The sequence below is a fragment of the Phocoena phocoena genome, chromosome 20 (assembly GCF_963924675.1).
Source record: "Phocoena phocoena chromosome 20, mPhoPho1.1, whole genome shotgun sequence".
Lineage (NCBI taxonomy): Eukaryota > Metazoa > Chordata > Mammalia > Artiodactyla > Phocoenidae > Phocoena > Phocoena phocoena.
Genome location: NC_089238.1, coordinates 35,656,205 through 35,673,960, shown reverse-complemented (window position 1 = coordinate 35,673,960; position 17,756 = coordinate 35,656,205). Strand labels below are relative to the sequence as shown.

General features: G+C 40.3%; 1 protein-coding gene and 1 non-coding gene across 2 annotated transcripts in view; both read left to right on the top strand.

The window, feature by feature from the left end:
* CDH8 (cadherin 8) overlaps nucleotides 1–17,756 on the top strand; it is a 369,599-nt gene that overhangs the window by 251,506 nt on the left and 100,337 nt on the right. The gene's annotated exons all lie outside the window — the stretch shown is intronic.
* LOC136141561 (small nucleolar RNA SNORA18) lies at nucleotides 17,415–17,545 on the top strand. Its single transcript, XR_010657737.1, has one exon. It is a non-coding gene; the product is annotated as a small nucleolar RNA SNORA18 (small nucleolar RNA).

Sequence of the window (17,756 nt, the reverse complement as noted above, 5' to 3'; positions counted from 1 at the left end):
TGGAGTATCTATAGGACAAGGGTTCACCCCACGTGATGCCCAAGGTCAAGGGTTATGCTGTTTGTCACAAAGAAGCAAGGAAGTAGAATGTAAAGAAACTGTCTCTAAGGCATGCATTGAAACTCTAAATATTATTATAAAAATAATATTATATAAAAATATTTATAATATAAAAAGCATATAATTTGGAGTAGGGTGGGATCTCTCCATTGGATGGGAGAGACAGTCTTCTCTGGGAAGATCCTTTGTGGATGGTATATTTTCATCAGGGTCATAAAGCAAACGTCTTGATCAAGTGGAGAAGAACACAGAATATCTTCTGAAGATTAGAGAACTCAGGAGAGAAAAGAATATATGGTTGGAAAGTTAAGTATGGAAAATTATGATTGCCTTCGGATGCCAGGTACAGGAAATGATCTTACTCTCTGTGTCAGAGGGGCCCATCAAATACATAGAAATATCAAAATAAGGGAAATGTCTGGCTCAGAATATTAGCATTCCAGATTTAGGAGCAGAATAGGTTATGAGTGGAACAGAGAGCCTACAACCTGGAGAATGAGAAGGGGAAGAATATGGCTATGATGGTGGCTCAGAATCGCCCAGAGAGCTTGTTACAACACTGGGCCAAAGAATCTGTATTTCTTTTTTTTTTAACATCTTTATTGAGGTATAATTGCTTTACAATAGTGTGTCAGCTTCTGCTTTATAACAAAGTGAATCAGCTATACATATACATATGCTCCCACGTGTCTTCCCTCTTGCGTCTCCCTCCCTCCCACTCTCCCCATCCCACCCCTCCAGGCTGTCCCAAAGCCCCGAGCTAATATCCCTGTGCCTTGCGGCTGCTTCCCCCTAGCTATCTACCTTACTACGTTTGTTAGTGTGTATATGTCCATGACTCTCTCTCGCCCTGTCAAAACTCACCCTTCCCCCTCCCCATATCCTCAAGTCCGTTCTCCAGTAGGTCTGCGCCTCTATTCCTGTCTTATCCCTAGGTTCTTCATGACATTTTTTTCCTTAAATTCCATATATATGTGTTAGCATACGGTATTTGTCTTTTTCTTTCTGACTTACTTCACTCTGTATGACAGACTCTAGGTCTATCCATCTCATTACAAATAACTCAATTTCATTTCTTTTTAAGGCTGAGTAATATTCCATTGTGTATATGTGCCACATCTTCTTTATCCATTCGTCCGATGATGGGCGCTTAGGTTCTTTCCATCTCCGGGCTATTGTAAATAGAGCTGCAATGAACATTTTGGTACATGACTCTTTTTGAATTTTGGTTTTCTCAGGGTATATGCCCAGTAGTGGGATTGCTGGGTCATATGGTAATTCTATTTGTAGTTTTTTTAAGGAACCTCCATACTGTTCTCCATAGTGGCTGAACCAATTCACATTCCCACCAGCAGTGCAAGAGTGTCCCCTTTTCTCCACACCCTCTCCAGCATTTATTGTTTCTAGATTTTTTGATGATGGCCATTCTGACTGGTGTGAGATGATATCTCATTGTAGTTTTGATTTGCATTTCTCTAATGATTAATGATGTTGAGCATTCTTTCATGTGTTTGTTGGCATTCTGTATATCTTCTTTGGAGAAATGTCTGTTTAGGTCTTCTGGCCATTTTTGGATGGGGTTGTTTTTTTGTTATTGAGCTGCATGAGCTGCTTGTAAATTTTGGAGATTAATCCTTTGTCAGTTGCTTCATTTGCAAATGTTTTCTCCCATTCTGAGGGTTGTCTTTTGGTCTTGATTATGGTTTCCTTTGCTGTGCAAAAGCTTTGAAGTTTCATTAGGTCCCATTGTTTATTTTTGTTTTTATTTCCATTACTCTAGGAGGTGGGTCAGAAAGGATCTTGCTGTGATTTATGTCATAGAGTGTTCTTCCTATGTTTTCCTCTAAGAGTTTGATAGTTTCTGGCCTTACATTTAGGTCTTTAATCCATTTTGAGCTTATTTTTGTGTATGGTGTTAGGGAGTGATCTAATCTCATACTTTTACATGTACCTGTCCAGTTTTCCCAGCACCATTTATTGAAGAGGCTGTCCTTTCTCCACTGTACATTCCTGCCTCCTTTATCAAAGATAAGGTGTCCATATGTGCGTGGGTTTATCTCTGGGCTTTCTATCCTGTTCCATTGATCTATCTTTCTGTTTTTGTGCCAGTACCATACTGTCTTGATTACTGTTGCTTTGTAGTATAGTCTGAAGCCAGGGAGCCTGATTCCTCCAGCTCCTTTTTTCGTTCTCAAGATTGCTTTGGCTATTCGGGGTCTTTTGTGTTTCCATACAAATTGCAAAATTTTTTGTTCTAGTTCTGTGAAAAATGCCAGTGGTAGTTTGATAGGGATTGCATTGAATCTGTAGATTGCTTTGGGTAGTAGAGTCATTTTCAAAATGTTGATTCTTCCCATCCAAGAACATGGTATATCTCTCCATCTATTTGTATCATCTTTAATTTCTTTCATCAGTGTCTTATAATTTTCTGCATACAGGTCTTTCGTATCCTTAGGTAGGTTTATTCCTAGATATTTTATTCTTTTTGTTGCAATGGTAAATGGGAGTGTTTTCTTGATATCACTTGCAGATTTTTCATCATTAGTATATAGGAATGCCAGAGATTTCTGTGCATTAATTTTGTATCCTGCTACTTTACCAAATTCATTGATTAGCTCTAGTAGTTTTCTGGTAGCATCTTTAGGATTCTCTATGTATAGTATCATGTCATCTGCAAACAGTGACAGCTTTACTTCTTCTTTTCCGATTTGGATTCCTTTTATTTCCTTTTCTTCTCTGATTGCTGTGGCTAAAACTTCCAAAACTATGTTGAATAAGAGTGGTGAGAGTGGGCAACCTTGTCTTGTTCCTGATCTTAGTGGAAATGCTTTCAGTTTTTCACCATTGAGGATGATGTTTGCTGTGGGCTTGTCATATATGGCCTTTATTATGTTGAGGAAAGTTCCCTCTATGCCTACTTTCTGGAGGGTTTCTATCATAAATGGGTGTTGAATTTTGTCGAAAGCTTTCTCTGCATCTATTGAGATGATCATATGGTTTTTCTCCTTCAGTTTGTTAATATGGTTTATCACATTGATAGATTTGCGTATATTGAAGAATCCTTGCATTCCTGGAATAAACCCCACTTGATCATGGTGTATGGTCCTTTTAATGTGCTGTTGGATTCTGTTTGCTAGTATTTTGTTGAGGACTTTTGCATCTATGTTCATCAGTGATATTGGCCTGTAGTTTTCTTTCTTTGTGACATCCTTGTCAGGTTTTGGTATCAAGGTGATGGTGGCCTCGTAGAAGGAATTTGGAAGTGTTCCTCCCTCTGCTATATTTTGGAAGAGTTCGAGAAGGATAGGTGTTAGCTCTTCTCTAAACGTTTGATAGAATTCACCTGTGAAGCCATCTGGTCCTGGGCTTTTGTTTGTTGGAAGATTTTTAATCACAGTTTCAATTTCAGTGCTTGTGATTGGTCTGTTCATATTTTCTATTTCTTCCTGATTCAGTCTTGGCAGGTTGTGCATTTCTAAGAATTTGTCCATTTCTTCCAGATTGTCCATTTTATTGGCATAGAGTTGCTTGTAGTAATCTCTCATGATTTTTTTTATTTCTGCAGTGTCAGTTGTTATTTCTCCTTTCTCATTTCTAATTCTATTGATTTGAGTCTTCTCCCTTTTTTTCTTGATGAGTCTGGCTAGTGGTTTATCTATTTTGTTTATCTTCTCAAAGAACCAGCTTTTAGTTTTATTGATCTTTGCTATCGTTTCCTTCATTTCTTTTTCATTTATTTCTGATCTGATTTTTATGATTTCTTTCCTTCTGCTAGCTTTGGGGCTTTTTTGTTCTTCTTTCTCTAATTGCTTGAGGTGCAAGGTTAGGTTGTTTATTCGAGATGTTTCCTGCTTCTTAAGGTGGGCTTGTATTGCTATAAACTTCCCCCTTAGAACTGCTTTTGCTGCATCCCATAGGTTTTGGGTCGTTGTGTCTCCATTGTCATTTGTTTCTAGGTATTTTTTTATTTCCTCTTTGATTTCTTCAGTGATCACTTCATTATTAAGTAGTGTATTGTTTAGCCTCCATGTGTTTGTATATTTTACAGATCTTTTCCTGTAATTGATATCTAGTCTCATGGCGTTGTGGTCAGAAAAGATACTTGATACAATTTCAATTTTCTTAAATTTACCAAGGCTTGATTTGTGACCCAAGATATGATCTATCCTGGAGAATGTTCCATGAGCACTTGAGAAAAATGTGTATTCTGTTGTTTTTGGATGGAGTGTCCTATAAATATCAATTAAGTCCATCTTGTTTAATGTATCATTTAAAGCTTGTGTTTCCTTATTTATTTTCATTTTGGATGATCTGTCCATGGGTGAAAGTGGGGTGTTAAAGTCCCCTACTATGAATGTGTTACTGTCAATTTCCCCTTTTATGGCTGTTAGTATTTGCCTTACGTATTGAGATGCTCCTATGTTGGGTGCATAAATATTTACAATTGTTATATCTTCTTCTTGGATCGATCCCTTGATCATTATGTAGTGTCCTTCTTTATCCCTTTTAATAGTCCTTATTTTAAAGTCTATTTTGTCTGATATGAGAATTGCTACTCCAGCTTTCTTTTGGTTTCCATTTGCATGGAATATCTTTTTCCATCCCCTTACTTTCAGTCTGTATGTGTCTCTAGGTCTGAGGTGGGTCTCTTGTAGACAGCATATATAAGGGTCTTGTTTTTGTATCCATTCAGCCAATCTGTGTCTTTTGGTGGGAGCATTTAGTCCATTTACATTTAAGGTAATTATCGATATGTATGTTCCTATTCCCATTTTCTATATTGTTTTGGGTTCGTTATTATAGGTCGTTTCCTTCTTTTGCATTTCTTATCTAGAGAAGTTCCTTTAGCATTTGTTGTAAAGCTGGTTTGGTGGTGCTGAACTCTCTCAGCTTTTGCTTGTCTGTAAAGGTTTTAATTTCTCCATCAAATCTGAATGAGATCCTTGCTGGGTAGAGTAATCTTGGTTGCAGGTTTTTCTCCTTCATCACTTTCAGTATGTCCTGCCACTCCCTTCTGGCTTGTAGGGTTTCTGCTGAGAGATCAGCTGTTAACCTTATGGGGATTCCCTTGTGTGTTATTTGTTGTTTTTCCCTTGCTGCTTTTAATATGCTTTCTTTGTATTTAATTTTTGATAGTTTGATTAATATGTGTCTTGGCGTATTTCTCCTTGTATTTATCCTGTATGGGACTCTCTGTGCTTCCTGGACTTGATTAACTATTTCCTTTCCCATATTAGGGAAGTTTTCAACTATAATCTCTTCAAATATTTTCTCAGTCCCTTTCTTTTTTTCTTCTTCTTCTGGAACCCCTATAATTCAAATGTTGGTGCGTTTAATGTTGTCCCAGAGCTCTCTGAGACTGTCCTCAGTTCTTTTCATTCTTTTTTCTTTATTCTGCTCTGCAGTAGTTATTTCCACTACTTTATCTTCCAGGTCACTTATCCGTTCTTCTGCCTCAGTTATTCTGCTATTGATCCTATCTAGAGTACTTTTAATTTCATTTATTGCGTTGTTCATCGTTGCTTGTTTCATCTTTAGTTCTTGTAGGTCCTTGTTAACTGTTTCTTGCATTTTGTCCATTCTACTTCCAAGATTTCGGATCATCCTTACTATCATTATTCTGAATTCTTTTTCAGGTAGATTGCCTATTTCCTCTTCATTTGTTAGGTCTGGTGGGTTTTTATCTTGCTCCTTCATCTGCTGTGTGTTTTTCTGTCTTCTCATTTTGCTTATCTTACTGTGCTTGGGGTCTCCTTTTTGCAGGCTGCACGTTCGTAGTTCCCGTTGTTTTTGATGTCTGTCTCCAGTGGCTAAGGCTGTTTCAGTGGGTTGTGTAGGCTTCCTGGTGGAGGGGACTAGTGCCTGTGTTGTGCTGGATGAGGCTGGATGTTGTCTCTCTAGTGGGCAGGTTCACGTCTGGTGGTGTGTTTTGGGGTGTCTGTGGCGTTGTTATGATTTTAGGCAGCCTCTCTGCTAATGGGTGGGGTTGTGTTCCTGTTTTGCTAGTTGTTTGGCATAGGTTGTCCAGCACTGTGGCTTGCTGGTCGTTGAGTGAAGCTGGGTGCTGGTGTTAAGATGGAGATCTCTGGGAGATTTCCACCGTTTAATATTATGTGGAGCTGGGAGGTCTCTTGTTGACCAGTGTCCTGAAGTTGGCTCTCCTACCTCAGAGGCAGAGCCCTGTCTCCTGGGCTGGAGCACCAAGAGCCTTTCATCCACACGGCTCAGAATAAAAGGGAGGAAAAGTAGAGAGAATTATTAGAAGTATGAGGAAAGAAAGAAGGAAAGGAGGAAAGGAAGGAAGGAAGAAAGAAGCAAAGAAGGAAAGAAAGGAGGGAGGGAGGGAGGAAGGAAGGAAGGAAGGAGGGAAAGAAGGAGAAAATGTAGAGAGAATTAGTAGAAGTATGAGGAAAGAAAGAGGGAAAGGAGGAAAGGAAGGAAGGAAGAAAGAAGCAAAGAAGGAAAGAAAGGAGGGAAGGAGGGAGGGAGGGAGGAAGGAAGGAAAGAAGGAGGGAAAGAAGGAGAAAATGTAGAGAGAATTAGTAGAAGTTTGAGGAAAGAGAAGGAGAGGAGGAAAGGAAGGAAGGAAGAAAGAAGCAAAGAAGGAAAGAAAGGAGGGAGGGAGGGAGGAAGGAAGGAAGGAAGGAGGGAAAGAAGGAGAAAATGTAGAGAGAATTAGAAGTATGAGGAAAGAAAGAAGGAAAGGAGGAAAGGAAGGAAGGAAGAAAGAAGCAAAGAAGGAAAGAAAGGGAGGGAGGGGGGAAGGAAGGAAGGAAGGAAGGAGGGAAAGAAGGAGAAAATGTAGAGAGAATTAGTAGAAGTATGAGGAAAGAAAGAAGGAAAGGAGGAAAGGAAGGAAGGAAGAAAGAAGCAAAGAAGGAAAGAAAGGAGGGAGGGAGGGAGGGAGGAAGGGAGGAAGGAAGGAGGGAAAGAAGGAAAAAAGACAGAAAGAAAGAAGATACAGTAAAAATAAAATAAAGTATAATATAGTTATTGTACTAAAAAATATTTAGAAAGAAAAAAAAAAAAAGAACGGATAGAACCCTAGGACAAATGTTGGAAACAAAGCTATACAGAGAAAATCTTACACAGAAGCGTACACATACGCGTTCACAAAGAGAGGCAAAGGGGGAAAAATCATAAATCCTGCTCCCAGAGACCACCTCCTCAACCTGGGGTGATTCGCTGTCTAAAGGAGGGAAGGAAGGAAGGAAAGAAAGAAAGAACGAAGGTAAAGTACAATAAAGTTATTACAATTAAAATTAATTATTAAGAAAAAAAAAATTTTTTTTTAAAAAAACCATGGACTGATAGAGCCCTAGGACAAATGTTGGAAGCAAAGCTATACAGAGAAAATCTTACACAGAAGCATACACATACGCGTTCACAAAGAGAGGCAAAGGGGGAAAAATCATAAATCCTGCTCCCAGAGACCACCTCCTCAACCTGGGGTGATTCGCTGTCTAAAGGAGGGAAGGAAGGAAGGAAAGAAAGAAAGAACGAAGGTAAAGTACAATAAAGTTATTACAATTAAAATTAATTATTAAGAAAAAAAAAATTTTTTTTTAAAAAAACCATGGACTGATAGAGCCCTAGGACAAATGTTGGAAGCAAAGCTATACAGAGAAAATCTTACACAGAAGCATACACATACACGTTCACAATGAGAGGCAAAGGGGGAAAAATCATAAATCCTGCTCCCAGAGACCACCTCCTCAACCTGGGGTGATTCGCTGTCTAAAGGAGGGAAGGAAGGAAGGAAAGAAAGAAAGAAAGAACGAAGGTAAAGTACAATAAAGTTATTACAATTAAAATTAATTATTAAGAAAAAAAAATTTTTTTTTTAAAAAAAAAAACATGGACGGATAGAGCCCTAGGACAAATGTTGGAAGCAAAGCTATATAGAGAAAATCTTACACAGAAGCATACACATACACGTTCACAAAGAGAGGCAAAGGGGGAAAAATCATAAATCCTGCACCCAGAGACCACCCCCTCAACCTGGGGTGATTCGCTGTCTAAAGGAGGGAAGGAAAGAAAGAAAGAAAGAACGAAGGTAAAGTTCAATAAAGTTATTACAATTAAAATTATTAAGAAAAAAAATTTTTTTTTTTTAAAAAAAACCATGGACGGATAGAGCCCTAGGACAAATGGTGGAAGCGAGAGTATACAGACAAGATCTCACACAGAAGCATACACGCACACTTTCACAAAAAGAGGAAAAGGGAAAAAAATCACAGATCTCGCTCCTAAATTCCACCTCTTCAATTTGGGATCACTCCCTGTCTATTCAGGTATTCCACAATGCAGGGCACATCAAGTTGATTGTGGAGCTTCAATCCGCCGCCTCCGCGGCTGCCGGGAGAGACCTCCCCCTCTCCTCCCTGCTCTCCCAGCTCACAGGAGCTCAGCTTTGTACCCGGCCCTGCCCCTGTGCGCAGGTCGCTGGAGGGCGTCTGTTTTTTGCTCAGACAGGACGGGGTTAAAGGAGCCGCTGATTCGGGAGCTCCGGCTCACTCAGGCCGGGGATTGGGGGATGGGGGAAGGAGGGGCACTGCGTGCGGGGCGGGCCTGCGGCGGCAGAGGCGGCGTGACGCTGCACCAGCCTGAGACCCGCCGTGCGTACTCCCGGGAAGTTGTCCCTGGATCCCGGGAACCTGGCAGTGGCGGCCTGCACAGGCTCCGCGGAAGAGGGGCGCGGAGAGTGACCTGTGCTCGCACACAGCCCCCCTGGTGGCGGCAGCAGCAGCCCCAGCGTCTCCCGCCCGTCTCTGGGGTCCGCGGTTTCAGCCGCGGCTCGCGCCCGTCTCTGGGGTTCGCACTTCCCACCACGGCTCGCGCCCGTCTCTGGAGTTCCTTTAAGCAGCGCTCTTAAACCCCTCTCCTCGCGCACCAGGAAACAAAGAGGGAAGAAAAAGTCTCTTGCCTCTTCGGCCGGTGCAGGCTTTCCCCCGAACTCCCTCCCGGCTAGTCGTGGCGCACCAACCCCTTCAGGCTATGCTCAAACCGCCAACCCCAGTCCTCTCCCTGCGCTCCGTCCAAAACCGAAACCCGAGCCTCAGCTCGCAGCCCCGCCCGCCCCGGCGGGTGAGCAGACAAGCCTCTCGGGTTGGTGAGTGCCGGTCGGCACCGATCGTCTGTGCAGGAATCTCCCCGCTTTGCCCTCTGCACCCGTCGCTGTGCACCACTCCGCGGTCCCGAAGCTCCCCCCTCCGCCTCCCGCAGTCTCCGCCCGCGGAGGGGCTTCCTAGTGTGTGGAAACTTTTCCTCCTTCACAGCTCCCTCCCACTGGTGCAGGTGCCGTCCTTATTCTTTTGTCTCTGTTTTTTCTTTTTTCTTTTGCCCTACCCAGGTACGTGGGGAGTTTCTTGCCTTTTGGGGGCTCTGAGGTCTTCTGCCAGCCTTCAGTAGGTGTTCTGTAGGAGTTGTTCCACGTGTAGATGTATTTCTGGTGTATCCGTGAGGAGGAAGGCAATCTCCACGTCTTACTCTTCCGCCATCTTCCCCCGTCTCTCCAGAATCTGTATTTCTAACAAGTTCCCACGTGAGGCCGATGCTGCCGGCCCAGGTCCCACACTTGGAGAACCACTGCTATAACCCCTGCAGTCCTGATTCAGAGTAAAACTGAAGCTGTGTTAGAAATGGAGTTTGAATGAACAGAAATTGGCTTCTGGCTAAAACTAATGAGCAGCAAGGAAACTGATGGAGACTAAACCTTGGTGACAAGAATGAAAGTAATGATACAATTAAGAGTTACTGCTTACTGTATGCTAGGCAACATTCTAGCCCTTCTCATGCCCTTTATCCATTTAATCCTCACAACGGTTCCATAAATTGGTACCACCAGTCTCTCATCTCATAAAGAAAGCGAAGATACCAAACTTCAAGCTCCCCATGTTTAGGTGGCTAAGTTTGGATTTGATCCTAGGTTTGTCTGCCTCTTCAGCCTAATCTCTGACAATTGAGCCTGCATCCTCTCCTAGTGATAGCCTAGTTGCTCCTGAGACATATCATGATTCATGTTAACAAGTCAGAAAACAGAAAAGATGGTCCATCCTTCCAAAGTTTAAGAGTTCACAGCCTTCCTTTGACTAGCTCTTTATAAAACAGGTTAGAACACAATGGGATGTCACTGATACGCTTTTTTCCCCACTGAAAGGGTGGGAGGAGGTCCAGTTGGGGATAATGAATCTAAAATTTGCATCTGTGAACTAGCTGTTCCAGGGGAATTTGGATTTTTAGGAACCTCCAGTTCGTAAATTTAAAACAAATTAAAGGGGCTCCTTATTACTGAAGTTTGAATGCTCCTGCAACCCACTGAGATAAGCCTGGAATGATGCTGAAGTCTGCTCCGCACACCTGCTGTTATAATTTGACAATGAATGATTAATAATGGGCTGAAGAAGGGAGACATGGAATAAAACCATGGATGACAAATGTGGAAGGAAAAAGCGTCGGCTATGCAGCCAAACAAATATGAATTCCAACCTAGTTTACATTAACGACAACCTACTTGAACATCAACAGTTTCCTTGATCAATCTAGTGTGTTTATTTATTGGTTAAAAGGAAACTGTAATACCCAATAGGGAACTAAAACTCAGCTGGTTGATATAGAGAATATATATGCATATATAATTATCATATTTCTCTAATTAATATAGATTACATTAATATAATCATCACATTATAACATATATTATTTACTATAATTTAATATGGTATAATATAAACATTCTCTAAATCTGTTTTTAGCAATGGCAATAATAATAAAAGCCTCATCACCTGTTCTTTCAGGTGAACTATTGTGAGCTTGATGTTTAAGAGACACTGACTTAAAAAAAGACACTGACTTTTCAGAACATTCTCTGTCTTGACTTTAACTGTTTTGTTCAGTAAAACAAACAATTCTAATGCGCTATGAAGAAAATCTGTGTTTTTCTATTTTATAAAAATATATAGATATATTTTTTCCTAGCTCTAAAATAAGGCTTGTCTTCAGGTTGTGTTTTAGGCACAGTATCTGAATCTCATTGCCGGTTAATACTCGAGTATCTCTGGATATAAACATACCCACATTGAGCCAGCATCTGATTTCCTGCTGAAGTGTTTTTCACATTTCCAATATAATTATGTAGCAGTTACAAAGAAACCAAGACTGAACTCCACAGAATACCAGAATATAACAAATCCACATTTGTTTATTTAAGAAACGATATAAAAAGCATGGAAGATAGAACTGATGTGTTGGGTGACTTCTCAGGGAAACTGATAACCTAAAATAAATCTGAAAATATCTGGGTATTTATCAGAAGTGATTGGTTAGGCATGGGTTGAAAAAGGCATTTAGATGTTCTACAAATGGCCTCTGGCATATAAATAGGAGACCTTAGTGAAAATGGAAAATACTGAATTAGATATCTTTATTTTGGTTTTGGTCTCTGAATGATTGATTTTGTCCCTTGTAGTCTCCATCTTAAAGAGAGTTAAGATCCAATAAATTAGTCAGTAAATGTACCAAATGACTGTTGACTGAGCACACAAAACTTTAGTGAGTCAAACACATTTCTGCACCTCTGTACTAGACACTACGGTCACATGTTGTTAAAGACATAGTTCCCGGCCTAGATGCGGGGCTTCTGCAGTAGGGAGATAATTGCTGGACTACAAGCAGGTTGTCTAATGGAAGGAGACAGAGCACATCCTAACAACACATATGAGGAAGAAATTAGCTCTGTATGGTGCCTTCTCCAGTGTCCCTAGGAGTCAAGTGCAATGCTCTGTTGGGACAAGTGAAGAGGAAGAGCAAGAATGTTGCAGGGGAAGGGAATAGCATGAATCCACCCAGGATGTTTTGGGAATTTTGTGATGAAAGGGAGGGAATTGTTGATCTTGGCTTGTTTCAGTCATGGTTATGGGAGCCTCCACTGTATGTACACTTATTTCCATGTGGACCTTTCTGTTGTGCTTTTCAGCCAACAGGACAATAAAAATGAACACCCAAGGTATATTGTCTGTTTGTAGAAGGACTGGAGAAGCTCACTGGTCTTTGGACATGATAGGAATTACGATTTGGGAAAGTTGCATAGATGCATACAGAGCAACTCTCCTACGATCTCCTTTGATTCAGCGTCTAGATCTGTTAAATTTAATAATATCTGTGAGTGGCAATCAAGGCAAACTAGAATTTGAGATGCTACCTAATTCCAGGCAGAATGACAGTCACCACTGTGTGCAAACATTTGTTTCATTCACTCCTTATAACAGCATTGGGATGGACACATCCTGAGCATTGTTTCAGAAATACATGAAATGAACTCTGGGGAAGTCAGGGAATGTATATGAGGTCACAGATCTAATACTATGGGGTTCAAATCCACCAGGTTTAATACCAAAGCCTGAACTCTCTACTCTTTGGTGCTACTAATTGTGACAGATGGGAAAACAGGGCAAACATCCTTGAAAAATATTAATCTCTGTACAGATGTGTCATTAAATGTCAGGCTTTGTGCGAGGCACTATACGTTCGGGAAGAAAAAATCAGGGAATTAAACTGCTGATAGTCTACTTGGGATAAAAATCAGAAAAAGAAAAGTCACATAAGGTGGTATGTTTATTTTATTCAGCATAGTTTTGCCAAGAAACTTGGCTCATCTACACGTTCACATGAATATTTTTGTCCTTCTTCTTAATGGACACATACTGTAATTATTGTGTCTACAATAGGAACAACTGATTTTAAGAGGCAAGGAGTTGGGTATGATAAATCCATTCAGGAAACATAGGTTCAATTCTTGGACCTATCATAATGGTACTTCTGGACTTTAGAGTTCTCTTTAGCCTGTGGATAAAATGAGACCATCACTAAGTTCTCATCCATCTCGGGTTGATGGATCTTCAGTGGCTGCAGCATAATACGATAATGAAGAGCACAGGTTTGGGGACAGAAAGATATGGGGTTGTAAGCTAACTACAATACCTGTAACTCATGTGATGTTAGGAAAAGCGCTTATCCTTTCTAAGCCTTATTTTCATCATTTGTACGGTGTACGTAATAACATTTTTCTATAGTGTTGTACGCTTCACCTACCATAGTCCCTAGTCTTAAAAAAATCACAGAATGGTTGAAATATACAGGGGAACATGTGCGGGAAGCAAAAATCTTTAATCCTTTAAAACAGCATATTCGAAGTATGGTCTAGTGTAAGGTAAAGTCTTTTAGGGGTTCCATGAGGTCATAGTGTGTTTATAATAATACACAGATGCTATTTGCCTTTTTCTCTCTCATGTTCTCACACGTGAGAGTGGAGTTTTCCAAAGGCTACATGACATGTGTTGGTATCATTGCTCAATGGCTAATGAAATGTGTGTGTGTGTGTATTATTTTGTTTTAAAAATTAGTTGTGATTTCTAGTTGGTAAATATTGAGAGATATAAGCTAGTAACATGTTTTTATAAATAAAAACATTTTGATTTCTTTAGTTATTTTTAAGTGTATAAGGAGGCCCTGAGACCAAACTGTTTAAGAACCATGGCCTTAGGAAGGCATTTATCTTCCCAATTAGTTTGAGATATAGTAACAGCAAGAAGTATTGCTATATCTTAGATATCATGTTGATAAAATAATTTATCACCAGCAAAATGTAGGTTGGATATTGAAAGAAGTAATGTATATAACATCTTTCATAGGATTCTTGGTATAGTATAGAGAGTAAGAGCTCACTAAATGTTGGTCATTGTTAAGAGCAGAATGAAAATGAAGTTATCCTCAGTGGAAATAGACTGACATTATAATTGACATTTCTAGGGTCTCATCAAATAAGGCTGCCTTCTCTAGAGACAGCATTTTGTCAGGACAGATCAAAGACTTGCCTTCTGCTAAATCCCGGGTATTGTTACTCTTTCAGAGAGGCATATGAGCAGGAATAGGGAATTAAGTATGTCACAGAGATAAAGGCGGGGGGCCCATCCAGGTCTTCCGGGGAGTGACACCCCGGTATAAGGACCAAGCCCGATGTGCTCTTTCACGACAAGCCCTGCCTCTAGAAATAGGCGGATTAACAGAACACGGGGCTGCTAGGGTTTAAGTTGCACATCTAACTCCCATTCCTCTCCATGTTTTTTCAAGCCAATTTTTGTGACTATTTTATTCAGTTTTAGAAACGCTGCAGTAAAATTTGCTGACCTAGATGATGATGATAATAATGACAACAACTATCATTCCATCATTTCTTGAACTTACTTTCCTCAGAGCTTGACACGGCATTCTGAGTAGTCACCCGTGTATTTTACAAAACTTTCCTGTGTGGTTAGAAATTAGATTACCTACATTGTGCACACAAGAAAATCAGATAGCTATTGTGTGTCTTTAAGCTTTAAGGACTTTACAGCTAGTACTTGGTGGAGCCAAACTTTGAACCTTCGTTTGTCTGACACCAGAACCTCTGCCTTAACCACTGTGCCACACTACAGCGCCTTTGGCGGCCATTTTATTTTCACTGTAAATTAATGTATTCACATTCTCGTTAAGCAAGTGTCTTCCATGGGCTTGGCTAACGCGTATCTGTGCTGAAGCACCACTGTCTTCAGGAATGTGCTGACAGAATAAAGTTTCTGTTCCCACAAAGCTGAGGACAAAACCCTAAATCTCAGTGAATGTAGCAAGGTGAATGATACTTTGGAAAATTTAGTCATGAAAGGGAGGCTCTTGCCAGATAAGGATAACTTTGGCCTCCACATTTCATTTCTGCTAGTAATAGGAATTCCTTACATTTCTATTTTTATATTATATATTTGGTAAACTGATTCTTAATTCTTTACAACATTGAAGCCTCAAAACAACAATATGAAAATAAGCCAGGGCTGGTTGTATTATCCTACATTTTAGATGATGTAGCTGAAAGTTAGAAAGCTTGAGTTGTTTTCTCAGGATCATTCTGCTAGACAGTGTAAAGTCATTCGGTAACCCTAAGACTTTTCATGAATCTGTAATTAGCATGTGCTTCACTAATATTCATTTTGCAAGAACAGATATGTACCAGATCGATTCTGGTAATACAAACTGTGAGGATGGTAACGATAATACCACCTTTTGGTCACTCTGTGTATTACCATCAGTTTTATGGAGTAGTTATTTTATTTTATTTTATTTTTTGCGTCACGCGGGCCTCTCACTGCTGTGGCCTCTCCCGTTGCGGAGCACAGGCTCCGGACGTGCAGGCTCAGCGGTCATGGCTCACGGGCCCAGCCGCTCCGCGGCATGTGGGATCTTCCCAGACCGGGGCACGAACCCGTGTCCCCTGCATCGGCAAGCGGACTCTCAACCACTGCGCCACCAGGGAAGCCCCTGGAGTAGTTATTTTACCTAGGAACCGTGTAAGGAGTGTCACACACACTTTTAAATCAGGCAGAAATCATCTTGGTAAACACCTTGAAAAGTGTTAGCACATCAGAAGAAATCGAATTGAGAATGGGCGTGTTTCCACTGTCTTCAAGGGAGCAAGATGGCTGCTGCCCTGCTCCTTACACAGTGCTCATCCTCTCACCTCTCTGCACATTGTCTTCTCCAGAGCACATAAATGCAGCCCTGGAGTTGTGTATGCTGGAGGCTCAGAAGTTTGATCTTGTTTTTAAGGTGCCAGGATAATGTTGACCTGAAGCTCCTCTTCATACCATAAGTAACTTGCATGGACAAAAGACTATTAACTTTTCTTAGTACAATAAATATTGAGATAAGAGACTGTTAGGTAAATAGATTATATTATCTTCATTTTATAATATTGAGATATATGGAGGTAATTTCCTCAAGATCACTGAATGAGCACTTTCTAAAATTAAAATGTCTACCAAGTCTGTCTTTCTACATCAGTAGACTATATTCAAGTTAATAGCACATGGACTCCTTGCAAATAACTAAATTTATTCTGGATATAGAGTCTCTCCTCTCTCTCTGACTCCTTTCTCTCCTTCCATGGAATAAGCCTTGGGTTTCTCAAATGAATGCAGCTAACTTAAAAAGTTCAGGGCTTCCCTGGTGGCACAGTGGTTAAGAATCTGCCTGCCAATGCAGGGGACACGGGTTTGAGCCCTAGTCCGGGAAGATCCCACATGCCGTGGAGCAACGAAGCCCTTGCACCACAACTACTGAGCCCACGCGCCTAGAGCCCATGCTGTGCAACAAGAGAAGCCACCGCAACGAAAAGCCCGCGCACCAAAACCAAAAGTAGCCCCCGCTCGCTGCAACTAAAGAAAGCCCGTGCGCAGCAATGAAGACACAATGCAGCCAAAAATAAATATAATTAATTAATTAAATATATTGCTGAAGTACTGGGTCAAGCCAGATGTGAATTTCAGACCTTGTTTCATATTTGAAAACAACAGTTACTTCCTTTCTTATCAGAGTTAAAGCCTAGAAGGCAGAAAACAGAACTCTCCTGCATTAATGCGAGAGCATTTTTAAACAATTAGATGCCTATAATACGTGATGTCAAAACATCTGGCAGCAGAGATGAAAAATTAAATCAACTGGAATGTATCCACATACAGCCAAGCAACAGACGTGGGGGAAAGGCTGGATGAGTATCTCAACTAATTTTGATAAATTCCAGGAGAAATAAACCCTAATTGTCCACTTATTAAGTCTTTGGAATCATGGGTCTAATGATAGTAATCCCATCTGAAGGTTGGGTGCCAACTGAGGTGTCAGCTTGCAGCGTTTGAAGATCATCCCTTTCTTGGTTTCTTAATTCTCAGATGTCTTCATTCTTTTTTTTTTTTTTTTCTGAAAAATTGTTTAGTTTCTCAGATCTGTTTGAGATTTAGGCATTTGATTTAAGCACTTGATTCAAACAACAAAAAGCTCTTTAAAAATCACATTATTCCTGCATTCTTATATCTGCCTTACTCACCAAGGTTGGTAGGGTCATAGTTCTACTGGAAATTTTATTTGAAGAATCCAATAGAATAATGATGATGATCTCTTAATTTATCCAGCTTACAGCTCTTTACATGTATTTCATTAATCTTTGCAGCATTTCTCTGAAGTATGTAAAGGGCAAGTATTATTAGACCCATTTTTCAAGTGTAGTAAACAAGATAAAATGAGATAGAAAATCATTTTCCTAGGATAGCAATAAGAGCCTTGACCAAACCACCTCATATATGTAGTTGCAGTATTGCTTTGAAAACGTGACAAATGCTAGCTAGTTAATTTACTTGGAAATTATTTCTTAAACTTGTAAGATGAGTTATTAGTGCGTGTGTGTGTGTGTGTGTGTGTGTAGATCTGTATCTATATTTATATTCTGAGGGGAAGAGGAAAGGGAATTGTTTCTACACATTACAATAAGCATTGGAGTTGAGGGCTATCCCAATGAGGCTTTTCCTATAGACCTACATCGTTGGAAACACCTCACAGGATAACTGTATGGTTTCCTTTACTCACAGAACTATGTGTTAAATCTGTGGGAAAGAACTACAAGACAGAGCTGCTAAATAAACTATGAAAAACCTAACAAACTTTTTAATCATAGGTATCGGCATATCCCAAAGATCTGTACTATACTAGGGTGTGATAGCTTAGGAATTAATATGATTTGAACTTAATGAATGTTTAGAGGGTGTCTTAAATTCAGAACCAGGCAGGTCCATTTCCTCTGACCTGAACATGGCCCTAAAGTAAATTGCTTGAGGAAACTA